General features: G+C 55.8%; 14 non-coding genes and 4 pseudogenes across 14 annotated transcripts; all 18 read right to left on the bottom strand.

Annotated features, from left to right (window-relative positions):
* Nucleotides 1–40: 40 nt before the first annotated feature.
* LOC130274956 (5S ribosomal RNA) lies at nucleotides 41–159 on the bottom strand. The gene has a single exon (XR_008844660.1). It is a non-coding gene; the product is annotated as a 5S ribosomal RNA (ribosomal RNA).
* A 657-nt stretch (nucleotides 160–816) lies between these two features.
* On the bottom strand, nucleotides 817–936 carry LOC130275160 (5S ribosomal RNA; annotated as a pseudogene).
* A 300-nt stretch (nucleotides 937–1,236) lies between these two features.
* LOC130274895 (5S ribosomal RNA) lies at nucleotides 1,237–1,355 on the bottom strand. The gene has a single exon (XR_008844603.1). It is a non-coding gene; the product is annotated as a 5S ribosomal RNA (ribosomal RNA).
* A 658-nt stretch (nucleotides 1,356–2,013) lies between these two features.
* LOC130274944 (5S ribosomal RNA) lies at nucleotides 2,014–2,132 on the bottom strand. Its single transcript, XR_008844651.1, has one exon. It is a non-coding gene; the product is annotated as a 5S ribosomal RNA (ribosomal RNA).
* A 658-nt stretch (nucleotides 2,133–2,790) lies between these two features.
* On the bottom strand, nucleotides 2,791–2,909 carry LOC130274955 (5S ribosomal RNA). The gene has a single exon (XR_008844659.1). It is a non-coding gene; the product is annotated as a 5S ribosomal RNA (ribosomal RNA).
* Nucleotides 2,910–3,564: 655 nt separating this feature from the next.
* Nucleotides 3,565–3,683, bottom strand: LOC130274943 (5S ribosomal RNA). The gene has a single exon (XR_008844650.1). It is a non-coding gene; the product is annotated as a 5S ribosomal RNA (ribosomal RNA).
* A 658-nt stretch (nucleotides 3,684–4,341) lies between these two features.
* Nucleotides 4,342–4,460, bottom strand: LOC130274954 (5S ribosomal RNA). The gene has a single exon (XR_008844658.1). It is a non-coding gene; the product is annotated as a 5S ribosomal RNA (ribosomal RNA).
* A 656-nt stretch (nucleotides 4,461–5,116) lies between these two features.
* On the bottom strand, nucleotides 5,117–5,236 carry LOC130275159 (5S ribosomal RNA; annotated as a pseudogene).
* Nucleotides 5,237–5,536: 300 nt separating this feature from the next.
* LOC130274894 (5S ribosomal RNA) lies at nucleotides 5,537–5,655 on the bottom strand. The gene has a single exon (XR_008844602.1). It is a non-coding gene; the product is annotated as a 5S ribosomal RNA (ribosomal RNA).
* A 658-nt stretch (nucleotides 5,656–6,313) lies between these two features.
* LOC130274942 (5S ribosomal RNA) lies at nucleotides 6,314–6,432 on the bottom strand. Its single transcript, XR_008844649.1, has one exon. It is a non-coding gene; the product is annotated as a 5S ribosomal RNA (ribosomal RNA).
* Nucleotides 6,433–7,091: 659 nt separating this feature from the next.
* Nucleotides 7,092–7,210, bottom strand: LOC130274953 (5S ribosomal RNA). Its single transcript, XR_008844657.1, has one exon. It is a non-coding gene; the product is annotated as a 5S ribosomal RNA (ribosomal RNA).
* A 657-nt stretch (nucleotides 7,211–7,867) lies between these two features.
* LOC130275158 (5S ribosomal RNA) lies at nucleotides 7,868–7,987 on the bottom strand (annotated as a pseudogene).
* A 300-nt stretch (nucleotides 7,988–8,287) lies between these two features.
* LOC130274893 (5S ribosomal RNA) lies at nucleotides 8,288–8,406 on the bottom strand. Its single transcript, XR_008844601.1, has one exon. It is a non-coding gene; the product is annotated as a 5S ribosomal RNA (ribosomal RNA).
* Nucleotides 8,407–9,064: 658 nt separating this feature from the next.
* On the bottom strand, nucleotides 9,065–9,183 carry LOC130274941 (5S ribosomal RNA). The gene has a single exon (XR_008844648.1). It is a non-coding gene; the product is annotated as a 5S ribosomal RNA (ribosomal RNA).
* Nucleotides 9,184–9,841: 658 nt separating this feature from the next.
* LOC130274952 (5S ribosomal RNA) lies at nucleotides 9,842–9,960 on the bottom strand. The gene has a single exon (XR_008844656.1). It is a non-coding gene; the product is annotated as a 5S ribosomal RNA (ribosomal RNA).
* A 654-nt stretch (nucleotides 9,961–10,614) lies between these two features.
* On the bottom strand, nucleotides 10,615–10,733 carry LOC130274940 (5S ribosomal RNA). Its single transcript, XR_008844647.1, has one exon. It is a non-coding gene; the product is annotated as a 5S ribosomal RNA (ribosomal RNA).
* Nucleotides 10,734–11,383: 650 nt separating this feature from the next.
* On the bottom strand, nucleotides 11,384–11,502 carry LOC130274951 (5S ribosomal RNA). Its single transcript, XR_008844655.1, has one exon. It is a non-coding gene; the product is annotated as a 5S ribosomal RNA (ribosomal RNA).
* A 657-nt stretch (nucleotides 11,503–12,159) lies between these two features.
* On the bottom strand, nucleotides 12,160–12,279 carry LOC130275157 (5S ribosomal RNA; annotated as a pseudogene).
* Nucleotides 12,280–12,500: the final 221 nt, after the last annotated feature.

Below are 12,500 nucleotides of genomic sequence, written 5' to 3'. Positions count from 1 at the left end.
GGCTGGGCCAGAGGAGAAAGTGTAAAGAAACATCGCAACCTGTCTACAGCACCCGGTATTCCCTGGAGGTCAACCATCCCAGTACTGTCCGAGCCCGACCCTGCTTGGCTTCCGAGATCAGACGAGATCGGGCGTGTTCAGGGTGGTGTGGCCGTAGGCAGAGACGAGCCTCTCATTTGCAGCTCTTCTACTCTGCAGCCTGCCTGCCTGCCTGCTGCTCAGCACTGGGCCTGCTTCCTGCCCCCCTCCTTTCCACGCACTCAGCCCAGCTCCAAGGCTGCTTCAGCTCACTGGCTCTATGGCTTACGTACACAAACTGCTTTGCACAGGGAGCCCTTGCTCGGGCTGGCCCCTTCAGCCTCAGCCTGCTCAAAGCCTGGCCATTTCCTGGCTGGGCTGCTTTTAACTCTTATATTTACACATGCCTGGCTGCAGGGGCAATGAGCTTTTCTGGCCGGGACACGGAGCTGGATGGACGGATTGTGTGCTGACAGTAGCAAGCAGCAAACCGGCACACAGGCCTCTGCGGCTTCCAGCTCTGGCTTGCCCCAAGTTGAATGGGGGAGATTCGTCAAAACCTGCGCAGAGAAAAAGCGGAGCAGTTGCCCGTAGCAACCGATCACATTGCTTCTTTTCATTTTTTATTTGCTACCTTTTTGAAACTGGAAGAAGCCATCTCATTGGATGCTTACGGGCAATGGGCCAACTTTTCCCCCAAAACAGGTTTTCGTAAATCTCCCCCCCCCCCCCCCGATATTCGGGAAAGTGCCTTCCCAGGCTGGGCCAGAGGAGAAAGTGTAAAGAAACATCGCAACCTGTCTACAGCACCCGGTATTCCCAGGAGGTCAACCATCCCAGTACTGTCCGAGCCCGACCCTGCTTGGCTTCCGAGATCAGACGAGATCGGGCATACCCAGGGTGGTGTGGCCGGTAGACACTGGCTGGCCCCACTCTGTCGCACAAGCAGCTTTCCTCCAGGCCGCGGACCGTTGCGCAAAGGGCTGGACAGCAGGTAGCGCACCCCTGCGTACATTGCAGGTGAGCCCTGGGGACGTGCAGGGACTCAAGCTGATAGGACTGTAGGAGCATATCCCGTACTGTGACGTCACATAAACAACACAAGGGAGAAAGGCCATAAAAAAAGAAGAAAAGAAGCAAATGTGCAGCTAAGAAAGTGAATGTAAAAAAGGCATAGGGGAGACTGACCCCTGCTGGTTGAAGTGAGAAAAAGCAAAAAGCCTACAGCACCTGGTATTCCCAGGCGGTCTCCCATCCAAGTACTAACCAGGCCCGACCCTGCTTAGCTTCCGAGATCAGACGAGATCGGGCGTGTTCAGGGTGGTGTGGCCCTAGGCAGAGACGAGCCTCTCATTTGCAGCTCTTCTACTCTGCAGCCTGCCTGCCTGCCTGCCTGCTGCTCAGCACTGGGCCTGCTTCCTGCCCCCCTCCTTTCCACGCACTCAGCCCAGCTCCAAGGCTGCTTCAGCTCACTGGCTCTATGGCTTACGTACACAAAGTGCTTTGCACAGGGAGCCCTTGCTCGGGCTGGCCCCTTCAGCCTCAGCCTGCTCAAAGCCTGGCCATTTCCTGGCTGGGCTGCTTTTAACTCTTATATTTACACATGCCTGGCTGCAGGGGCAATGAGCTTTTCTGGCCGGGACACGGAGCTGGATGGACGGATTGTGTGCTGACAGTAGCAAGCAGCAAACCGGCACACAGGCCTCTGCGGCTTCCAGCTCTGGCTTGCCCCAAGTTGAATGGGGGAGATTCGTCAAAACCTGCGCAGAGAAAAAGCGGAGCAGTTGCCCGTAGCAACCGATCACATTGCTTCTTTTCATTTTTTATTTGCTACCTTTTTGAAACTGGAAGAAGCCATCTCATTGGATGCTTACGGGCAATGGGCCAACTTTTCCCCCAAAACAGGTTTTCGTAAATCTCCCCCCCCCCCCGATATTCGGGAAAGTGCCTTCCCAGGCTGGGCCAGAGGAGAAAGTGTAAAGAAACATTGCAACCTGTCTACAGCACCCGGTATTCCCAGGAGGTCAACCATCCCAGTACTGTCCGAGCCCGACCCTGCTTGGCTTCCGAGATCAGACGAGATCGGGCGTGTTCAGGGTGGTGTGGCCGTAGGCAGAGACGAGCCTCTCATTTGCAGCTCTTCTACTCTGCAGCCTGCCTGCCTGCCTGCCTGCTGCTCAGCACTGGGCCTGCTTCCTGCCCCCCTCCTTTCCACGCACTCAGCCCAGCTCCAAGGCTGCTTCAGCTCACTGGCTCTATGGCTTACGTACACAAACTGCTTTGCACAGGGAGCCCTTGCTCGGGCTGGCCCCTTCAGCCTCAGCCTGCTCAAAGCCTGGCCATTTCCTGGCTGGGCTGCTTTTAACTCTTATATTTACACATGCCTGGCTGCAGGGGCAATGAGCTTTTCTGGCCGGGACACGGAGCTGGATGGACGGATTGTGTGCTGACAGTAGCAAGCAGCAAACCGGCACACAGGCCTCTGCGGCTTCCAGCTCTGGCTTGCCCCAAGTTGAATGGGGGAGATTCGTCAAAACCTGCGCAGAGAAAAAGCGGAGCAGTTGCCCGTAGCAACCGATCACATTGCTTCTTTTAATTTTTTATTTGCTACCTTTTTGAAACTGGAAGAAGCCATCTCATTGGATGCTTACGGGCAATGGGCCAACTTTTCCCCCAAAACAGGTTTTCGTAAATCTCCCCCCCCCCCCGATATTCGGGAAAGTGCCTTCCCAGGCTGGGCCAGAGGAGAAAGTGTAAAGAAACATCGCAACCTGTCTACAGCACCCGGTATTCCCTGGAGGTCAACCATCCCAGTACTGTCCGAGCCCGACCCTGCTTGGCTTCCGAGATCAGACGAGATCGGGCGTGTTCAGGGTGGTGTGGCCGTAGGCAGAGACGAGCCTCTCATTTGCAGCTCTTCTACTCTGCAGCCTGCCTGCCTGCCTGCTGCTCAGCACTGGGCCTGCTTCCTGCCCCCCTCCTTTCCACGCACTCAGCCCAGCTCCAAGGCTGCTTCAGCTCACTGGCTCTATGGCTTACGTACACAAACTGCTTTGCACAGGGAGCCCTTGCTCGGGCTGGCCCCTTCAGCCTCAGCCTGCTCAAAGCCTGGCCATTTCCTGGCTGGGCTGCTTTTAACTCTTATATTTACACATGCCTGGCTGCAGGGGCAATGAGCTTTTCTGGCCGGGACACGGAGCTGGATGGACGGATTGTGTGCTGACAGTAGCAAGCAGCAAACCGGCACACAGGCCTCTGCGGCTTCCAGCTCTGGCTTGCCCCAAGTTGAATGGGGGAGATTCGTCAAAACCTGCGCAGAGAAAAAGCGGAGCAGTTGCCCGTAGCAACCGATCACATTGCTTCTTTTCATTTTTTATTTGCTACCTTTTTGAAACTGGAAGAAGCCATCTCATTGGATGCTTACGGGCAATGGGCCAACTTTTCCCCCAAAACAGGTTTTCGTAAATCTCCCCCCCCCCCCCGATATTCGGGAAAGTGCCTTCCCAGGCTGGGCCAGAGGAGAAAGTGTAAAGAAACATTGCAACCTGTCTACAGCACCCGGTATTCCCAGGAGGTCAACCATCCCAGTACTGTCCGAGCCCGACCCTGCTTGGCTTCCGAGATCAGACGAGATCGGGCGTGTTCAGGGTGGTGTGGCCGTAGGCAGAGACGAGCCTCTCATTTGCAGCTCTTCTACTCTGCAGCCTGCCTGCCTGCCTGCCTGCTGCTCAGCACTGGGCCTGCTTCCTGCCCCCCTCCTTTCCACGCACTCAGCCCAGCTCCAAGGCTGCTTCAGCTCACTGGCTCTATGGCTTACGTACACAAACTGCTTTGCACAGGGAGCCCTTGCTCGGGCTGGCCCCTTCAGCCTCAGCCTGCTCAAAGCCTGGCCATTTCCTGGCTGGGCTGCTTTTAACTCTTATATTTACACATGCCTGGCTGCAGGGGCAATGAGCTTTTCTGGCCGGGACACGGAGCTGGATGGACGGATTGTGTGCTGACAGTAGCAAGCAGCAAACCGGCACACAGGCCTCTGCGGCTTCCAGCTCTGGCTTGCCCCAAGTTGAATGGGGGAGATTCGTCAAAACCTGCGCAGAGAAAAAGCGGAGCAGTTGCCCGTAGCAACCGATCACATTGCTTCTTTTAATTTTTTATTTGCTACCTTTTTGAAACTGGAAGAAGCCATCTCATTGGATGCTTACGGGCAATGGGCCAACTTTTCCCCCAAAACAGGTTTTCGTAAATCTCCCCCCCCCCCCGATATTCGGGAAAGTGCCTTCCCAGGCTGGGCCAGAGGAGAAAGTGTAAAGAAACATCGCAACCTGTCTACAGCACCCGGTATTCCCTGGAGGTCAACCATCCCAGTACTGTCCGAGCCCGACCCTGCTTGGCTTCCGAGATCAGACGAGATCGGGCGTGTTCAGGGTGGTGTGGCCGTAGGCAGAGACGAGCCTCTCATTTGCAGCTCTTCTACTCTGCAGCCTGCCTGCCTGCCTGCTGCTCAGCACTGGGCCTGCTTCCTGCCCCCCTCCTTTCCACGCACTCAGCCCAGCTCCAAGGCTGCTTCAGCTCACTGGCTCTATGGCTTACGTACACAAACTGCTTTGCACAGGGAGCCCTTGCTCGGGCTGGCCCCTTCAGCCTCAGCCTGCTCAAAGCCTGGCCATTTCCTGGCTGGGCTGCTTTTAACTCTTATATTTACACATGCCTGGCTGCAGGGGCAATGAGCTTTTCTGGCCGGGACACGGAGCTGGATGGACGGATTGTGTGCTGACAGTAGCAAGCAGCAAACCGGCACACAGGCCTCTGCGGCTTCCAGCTCTGGCTTGCCCCAAGTTGAATGGGGGAGATTCGTCAAAACCTGCGCAGAGAAAAAGCGGAGCAGTTGCCCGTAGCAACCGATCACATTGCTTCTTTTCATTTTTTATTTGCTACCTTTTTGAAACTGGAAGAAGCCATCTCATTGGATGCTTACGGGCAATGGGCCAACTTTTCCCCCAAAACAGGTTTTCGTAAATCTCCCCCCCCCCCCCCGATATTCGGGAAAGTGCCTTCCCAGGCTGGGCCAGAGGAGAAAGTGTAAAGAAACATCGCAACCTGTCTACAGCACCCGGTATTCCCAGGAGGTCAACCATCCCAGTACTGTCCGAGCCCGACCCTGCTTGGCTTCCGAGATCAGACGAGATCGGGCATACCCAGGGTGGTGTGGCCGGTAGACACTGGCTGGCCCCACTCTGTCGCACAAGCAGCTTTCCTCCAGGCCGCGGACCGTTGCGCAAAGGGCTGGACAGCAGGTAGCGCACCCCTGCGTACATTGCAGGTGAGCCCTGGGGACGTGCAGGGACTCAAGCTGATAGGACTGTAGGAGCATATCCCGTACTGTGACGTCACATAAACAACACAAGGGAGAAAGGCCATAAAAAAAGAAGAAAAGAAGCAAATGTGCAGCTAAGAAAGTGAATGTAAAAAAGGCATAGGGGAGACTGACCCCTGCTGGTTGAAGTGAGAAAAAGCAAAAAGCCTACAGCACCTGGTATTCCCAGGCGGTCTCCCATCCAAGTACTAACCAGGCCCGACCCTGCTTAGCTTCCGAGATCAGACGAGATCGGGCGTGTTCAGGGTGGTGTGGCCCTAGGCAGAGACGAGCCTCTCATTTGCAGCTCTTCTACTCTGCAGCCTGCCTGCCTGCCTGCCTGCTGCTCAGCACTGGGCCTGCTTCCTGCCCCCCTCCTTTCCACGCACTCAGCCCAGCTCCAAGGCTGCTTCAGCTCACTGGCTCTATGGCTTACGTACACAAACTGCTTTGCACAGGGAGCCCTTGCTCGGGCTGGCCCCTTCAGCCTCAGCCTGCTCAAAGCCTGGCCATTTCCTGGCTGGGCTGCTTTTAACTCTTATATTTACACATGCCTGGCTGCAGGGGCAATGAGCTTTTCTGGCCGGGACACGGAGCTGGATGGACGGATTGTGTGCTGACAGTAGCAAGCAGCAAACCGGCACACAGGCCTCTGCGGCTTCCAGCTCTGGCTTGCCCCAAGTTGAATGGGGGAGATTCGTCAAAACCTGCGCAGAGAAAAAGCGGAGCAGTTGCCCGTAGCAACCGATCACATTGCTTCTTTTCATTTTTTATTTGCTACCTTTTTGAAACTGGAAGAAGCCATCTCATTGGATGCTTACGGGCAATGGGCCAACTTTTCCCCCAAAACAGGTTTTCGTAAATCTCCCCCCCCCCCCGATATTCGGGAAAGTGCCTTCCCAGGCTGGGCCAGAGGAGAAAGTGTAAAGAAACATTGCAACCTGTCTACAGCACCCGGTATTCCCAGGAGGTCAACCATCCCAGTACTGTCCGAGCCCGACCCTGCTTGGCTTCCGAGATCAGACGAGATCGGGCGTGTTCAGGGTGGTGTGGCCGTAGGCAGAGACGAGCCTCTCATTTGCAGCTCTTCTACTCTGCAGCCTGCCTGCCTGCCTGCCTGCTGCTCAGCACTGGGCCTGCTTCCTGCCCCCCTCCTTTCCACGCACTCAGCCCAGCTCCAAGGCTGCTTCAGCTCACTGGCTCTATGGCTTACGTACACAAACTGCTTTGCACAGGGAGCCCTTGCTCGGGCTGGCCCCTTCAGCCTCAGCCTGCTCAAAGCCTGGCCATTTCCTGGCTGGGCTGCTTTTAACTCTTATATTTACACATGCCTGGCTGCAGGGGCAATGAGCTTTTCTGGCCGGGACACGGAGCTGGATGGACGGATTGTGTGCTGACAGTAGCAAGCAGCAAACCGGCACACAGGCCTCTGCGGCTTCCAGCTCTGGCTTGCCCCAAGTTGAATGGGGGAGATTCGTCAAAACCTGCGCAGAGAAAAAGCGGAGCAGTTGCCCGTAGCAACCGATCACATTGCTTCTTTTAATTTTTTATTTGCTACCTTTTTGAAACTGGAAGAAGCCATCTCATTGGATGCTTACGGGCAATGGGCCAACTTTTCCCCCAAAACAGGTTTTCGTAAATCTCCCCCCCCCCCCCGATATTCGGGAAAGTGCCTTCCCAGGCTGGGCCAGAGGAGAAAGTGTAAAGAAACATCGCAACCTGTCTACAGCACCCGGTATTCCCTGGAGGTCAACCATCCCAGTACTGTCCGAGCCCGACCCTGCTTGGCTTCCGAGATCAGACGAGATCGGGCGTGTTCAGGGTGGTGTGGCCGTAGGCAGAGACGAGCCTCTCATTTGCAGCTCTTCTACTCTGCAGCCTGCCTGCCTGCCTGCTGCTCAGCACTGGGCCTGCTTCCTGCCCCCCTCCTTTCCACGCACTCAGCCCAGCTCCAAGGCTGCTTCAGCTCACTGGCTCTATGGCTTACGTACACAAACTGCTTTGCACAGGGAGCCCTTGCTCGGGCTGGCCCCTTCAGCCTCAGCCTGCTCAAAGCCTGGCCATTTCCTGGCTGGGCTGCTTTTAACTCTTATATTTACACATGCCTGGCTGCAGGGGCAATGAGCTTTTCTGGCCGGGACACGGAGCTGGATGGACGGATTGTGTGCTGACAGTAGCAAGCAGCAAACCGGCACACAGGCCTCTGCGGCTTCCAGCTCTGGCTTGCCCCAAGTTGAATGGGGGAGATTCGTCAAAACCTGCGCAGAGAAAAAGCGGAGCAGTTGCCCGTAGCAACCGATCACATTGCTTCTTTTCATTTTTTATTTGCTACCTTTTGGAAACTGGAAGAAGCCATCTCATTGGATGCTTACGGGCAATGGGCCAACTTTTCCCCCAAAACAGGTTTTCGTAAATCTCCCCCCCCCCCCCCCGATATTCGGGAAAGTGCCTTCCCAGGCTGGGCCAGAGGAGAAAGTGTAAAGAAACATCGCAACCTGTCTACAGCACCCGGTATTCCCAGGAGGTCAACCATCCCAGTACTGTCCGAGCCCGACCCTGCTTGGCTTCCGAGATCAGACGAGATCGGGCATACCCAGGGTGGTGTGGCCGGTAGACACTGGCTGGCCCCACTCTGTCGCACAAGCAGCTTTCCTCCAGGCCGCGGACCGTTGCGCAAAGGGCTGGACAGCAGGTAGCGCACCCCTGCGTACATTGCAGGTGAGCCCTGGGGACGTGCAGGGACTCAAGCTGATAGGACTGTAGGAGCATATCCCGTACTGTGACGTCACATAAACAACACAAGGGAGAAAGGCCATAAAAAAAGAAGAAAAGAAGCAAATGTGCAGCTAAGAAAGTGAATGTAAAAAAGGCATAGGGGAGACTGACCCCTGCTGGTTGAAGTGAGAAAAAGCAAAAAGCCTACAGCACCTGGTATTCCCAGGCGGTCTCCCATCCAAGTACTAACCAGGCCCGACCCTGCTTAGCTTCCGAGATCAGACGAGATCGGGCGTGTTCAGGGTGGTGTGGCCCTAGGCAGAGACGAGCCTCTCATTTGCAGCTCTTCTACTCTGCAGCCTGCCTGCCTGCCTGCCTGCTGCTCAGCACTGGGCCTGCTTCCTGCCCCCCTCCTTTCCACGCACTCAGCCCAGCTCCAAGGCTGCTTCAGCTCACTGGCTCTATGGCTTACGTACACAAAGTGCTTTGCACAGGGAGCCCTTGCTCGGGCTGGCCCCTTCAGCCTCAGCCTGCTCAAAGCCTGGCCATTTCCTGGCTGGGCTGCTTTTAACTCTTATATTTACACATGCCTGGCTGCAGGGGCAATGAGCTTTTCTGGCCGGGACACGGAGCTGGATGGACGGATTGTGTGCTGACAGTAGCAAGCAGCAAACCGGCACACAGGCCTCTGCGGCTTCCAGCTCTGGCTTGCCCCAAGTTGAATGGGGGAGATTCGTCAAAACCTGCGCAGAGAAAAAGCGGAGCAGTTGCCCGTAGCAACCGATCACATTGCTTCTTTTCATTTTTTATTTGCTACCTTTTTGAAACTGGAAGAAGCCATCTCATTGGATGCTTACGGGCAATGGGCCAACTTTTCCCCCAAAACAGGTTTTCGTAAATCTCCCCCCCCCCCCGATATTCGGGAAAGTGCCTTCCCAGGCTGGGCCAGAGGAGAAAGTGTAAAGAAACATTGCAACCTGTCTACAGCACCCGGTATTCCCAGGAGGTCAACCATCCCAGTACTGTCCGAGCCCGACCCTGCTTGGCTTCCGAGATCAGACGAGATCGGGCGTGTTCAGGGTGGTGTGGCCGTAGGCAGAGACGAGCCTCTCATTTGCAGCTCTTCTACTCTGCAGCCTGCCTGCCTGCCTGCCTGCTGCTCAGCACTGGGCCTGCTTCCTGCCCCCCTCCTTTCCACGCACTCAGCCCAGCTCCAAGGCTGCTTCAGCTCACTGGCTCTATGGCTTACGTACACAAACTGCTTTGCACAGGGAGCCCTTGCTCGGGCTGGCCCCTTCAGCCTCAGCCTGCTCAAAGCCTGGCCATTTCCTGGCTGGGCTGCTTTTAACTCTTATATTTACACATGCCTGGCTGCAGGGGCAATGAGCTTTTCTGGCCGGGACACGGAGCTGGATGGACGGATTGTGTGCTGACAGTAGCAAGCAGCAAACCGGCACACAGGCCTCTGCGGCTTCCAGCTCTGGCTTGCCCCAAGTTGAATGGGGGAGATTCGTCAAAACCTGCGCAGAGAAAAAGCGGAGCAGTTGCCCGTAGCAACCGATCACATTGCTTCTTTTAATTTTTTATTTGCTACCTTTTTGAAACTGGAAGAAGCCATCTCATTGGATGCTTACGGGCAATGGGCCAACTTTTCCCCCAAAACAGGTTTTCGTAAATCTCCCCCCCCCCCCGATATTCGGGAAAGTGCCTTCCCAGGCTGGGCCAGAGGAGAAAGTGTAAAGAAACATCGCAACCTGTCTACAGCACCCGGTATTCCCTGGAGGTCAACCATCCCAGTACTGTCCGAGCCCGACCCTGCTTGGCTTCCGAGATCAGACGAGATCGGGCGTGTTCAGGGTGGTGTGGCCGTAGGCAGAGACGAGCCTCTCATTTGCAGCTCTTCTACTCTGCAGCCTGCCTGCCTGCCTGCTGCTCAGCACTGGGCCTGCTTCCTGCCCCCCTCCTTTCCACGCACTCAGCCCAGCTCCAAGGCTGCTTCAGCTCACTGGCTCTATGGCTTACGTACACAAACTGCTTTGCACAGGGAGCCCTTGCTCGGGCTGGCCCCTTCAGCCTCAGCCTGCTCAAAGCCTGGCCATTTCCTGGCTGGGCTGCTTTTAACTCTTATATTTACACATGCCTGGCTGCAGGGGCAATGAGCTTTTCTGGCCGGGACACGGAGCTGGATGGACGGATTGTGTGCTGACAGTAGCAAGCAGCAAACCGGCACACAGGCCTCTGCGGCTTCCAGCTCTGGCTTGCCCCAAGTTGAATGGGGGAGATTCGTCAAAACCTGCGCAGAGAAAAAGCGGAGCAGTTGCCCGTAGCAACCGATCACATTGCTTCTTTTCATTTTTTATTTGCTACCTTTTTGAAACTGGAAGAAGCCATCTCATTGGATGCTTACGGGCAATGGGCCAACTTTTCCCCCAAAACAGGTTTTCGTAAATCTCCCCCCCCCCCCGATATTCGGGAAAGTGCCTTCCCAGGCTGGGCCAGAGGAGAAAGTGTAAAGAAACATTGCAACCTGTCTACAGCACCCGGTATTCCCAGGAGGTCAACCATCCCAGTACTGTCCGAGCCCGACCCTGCTTGGCTTCCGAGATCAGACGAGATCGGGCGTGTTCAGGGTGGTGTGGCCGTAGGCAGAGACGAGCCTCTCATTTGCAGCTCTTCTACTCTGCAGCCTGCCTGCCTGCTGCTCAGCACTGGGCCTGCTTCCTGCCCCCCTCCTTTCCACGCACTCAGCCCAGCTCCAAGGCTGCTTCAGCTCACTGGCTCTATGGCTTACGTACACAAACTGCTTTGCACAGGGAGCCCTTGCTCGGGCTGGCCCCTTCAGCCTCAGCCTGCTCAAAGCCTGGCCATTTCCTGGCTGGGCTGCTTTTAACTCTTATATTTACACATGCCTGGCTGCAGGGGCAATGAGCTTTTCTGGCCGGGACACGGAGCTGGATGGACGGATTGTGTGCTGACAGTAGCAAGCAGCAAACCGGCACACAGGCCTCTGCGGCTTCCAGCTCTGGCTTGCCCCAAGTTGAATGGGGGAGATTCGTCAAAACCTGCGCAGAGAAAAAGCGGAGCAGTTGCCCGTAGCAACCGATCACATTGCTTCTTTTAATTTTTTATTTGCTACCTTTTTGAAACTGGAAGAAGCCATCTCATTGGATGCTTACGGGCAATGGGCCAACTTTTCCCCCAAAACAGGTTTTCGTAAATCTCCCCCCCCCCCCGATATTCGGGAAAGTGCCTTCCCAGGCTGGGCCAGAGGAGAAAGTGTAAAGAAACATCGCAACCTGTCTACAGCACCCGGTATTCCCTGGAGGTCAACCATCCCAGTACTGTCCGAGCCCGACCCTGCTTGGCTTCCGAGATCAGACGAGATCGGGCGTGTTCAGGGTGGTGTGGCCGTAGGCAGAGACGAGCCTCTCATTTGCAGCTCTTCTACTCTGCAGCCTGCCTGCCTGCCTGCTGCTCAGCACTGGGCCTGCTTCCTGCCCCCCTCCTTTCCACGCACTCAGCCCAGCTCCAAGGCTGCTTCAGCTCACTGGCTCTATGGCTTACGTACACAAACTGCTTTGCACAGGGAGCCCTTGCTCGGGCTGGCCCCTTCAGCCTCAGCCTGCTCAAAGCCTGGCCATTTCCTGGCTGGGCTGCTTTTAACTCTTATATTTACACATGCCTGGCTGCAGGGGCAATGAGCTTTTCTGGCCGGGACACGGAGCTGGATGGACGGATTGTGTGCTGACAGTAGCAAGCAGCAAACCGGCACACAGGCCTCTGCGGCTTCCAGCTCTGGCTTGCCCCAAGTTGAATGGGGGAGATTCGTCAAAACCTGCGCAGAGAAAAAGCGGAGCAGTTGCCCGTAGCAACCGATCACATTGCTTCTTTTCATTTTTTATTTGCTACCTTTTTGAAACTGGAAGAAGCCATCTCATTGGATGCTTACGGGCAATGGGCCAACTTTTCCCCCAAAACAGGTTTTCGTAAATCTCCCCCCCCCCCCCCCGATATTCGGGAAAGTGCCTTCCCAGGCTGGGCCAGAGGAGAAAGTGTAAAGAAACATCGCAACCTGTCTACAGCACCCGGTATTCCCAGGAGGTCAACCATCCCAGTACTGTCCGAGCCCGACCCTGCTTGGCTTCCGAGATCAGACGAGATCGGGCATACCCAGGGTGGTGTGGCCGGTAGACACTGGCTGGCCCCACTCTGTCGCACAAGCAGCTTTCCTCCAGGCCGCGGACCGTTGCGCAAAGGGCTGGACAGCAGGTAGCGCACCCCTGCGTACATTGCAGGTGAGCCCTGGGGACGTGCAGGGACTCAAGCTGATAGGACTGTAGGAGCATATCCCGTACTGTGACGTCACATAAACAACACAAGGGAGAAAGGCCATAAAAAAAGAAGAAAAGAAGCA

Source organism: Hyla sarda, chromosome 5 (genome assembly GCF_029499605.1).
Source record: "Hyla sarda isolate aHylSar1 chromosome 5, aHylSar1.hap1, whole genome shotgun sequence".
In the NCBI taxonomy this organism is placed as follows: Eukaryota; Metazoa; Chordata; class Amphibia; order Anura; family Hylidae; genus Hyla; species Hyla sarda.
This window is presented reverse-complemented; position numbering and strand designations above follow the sequence as displayed.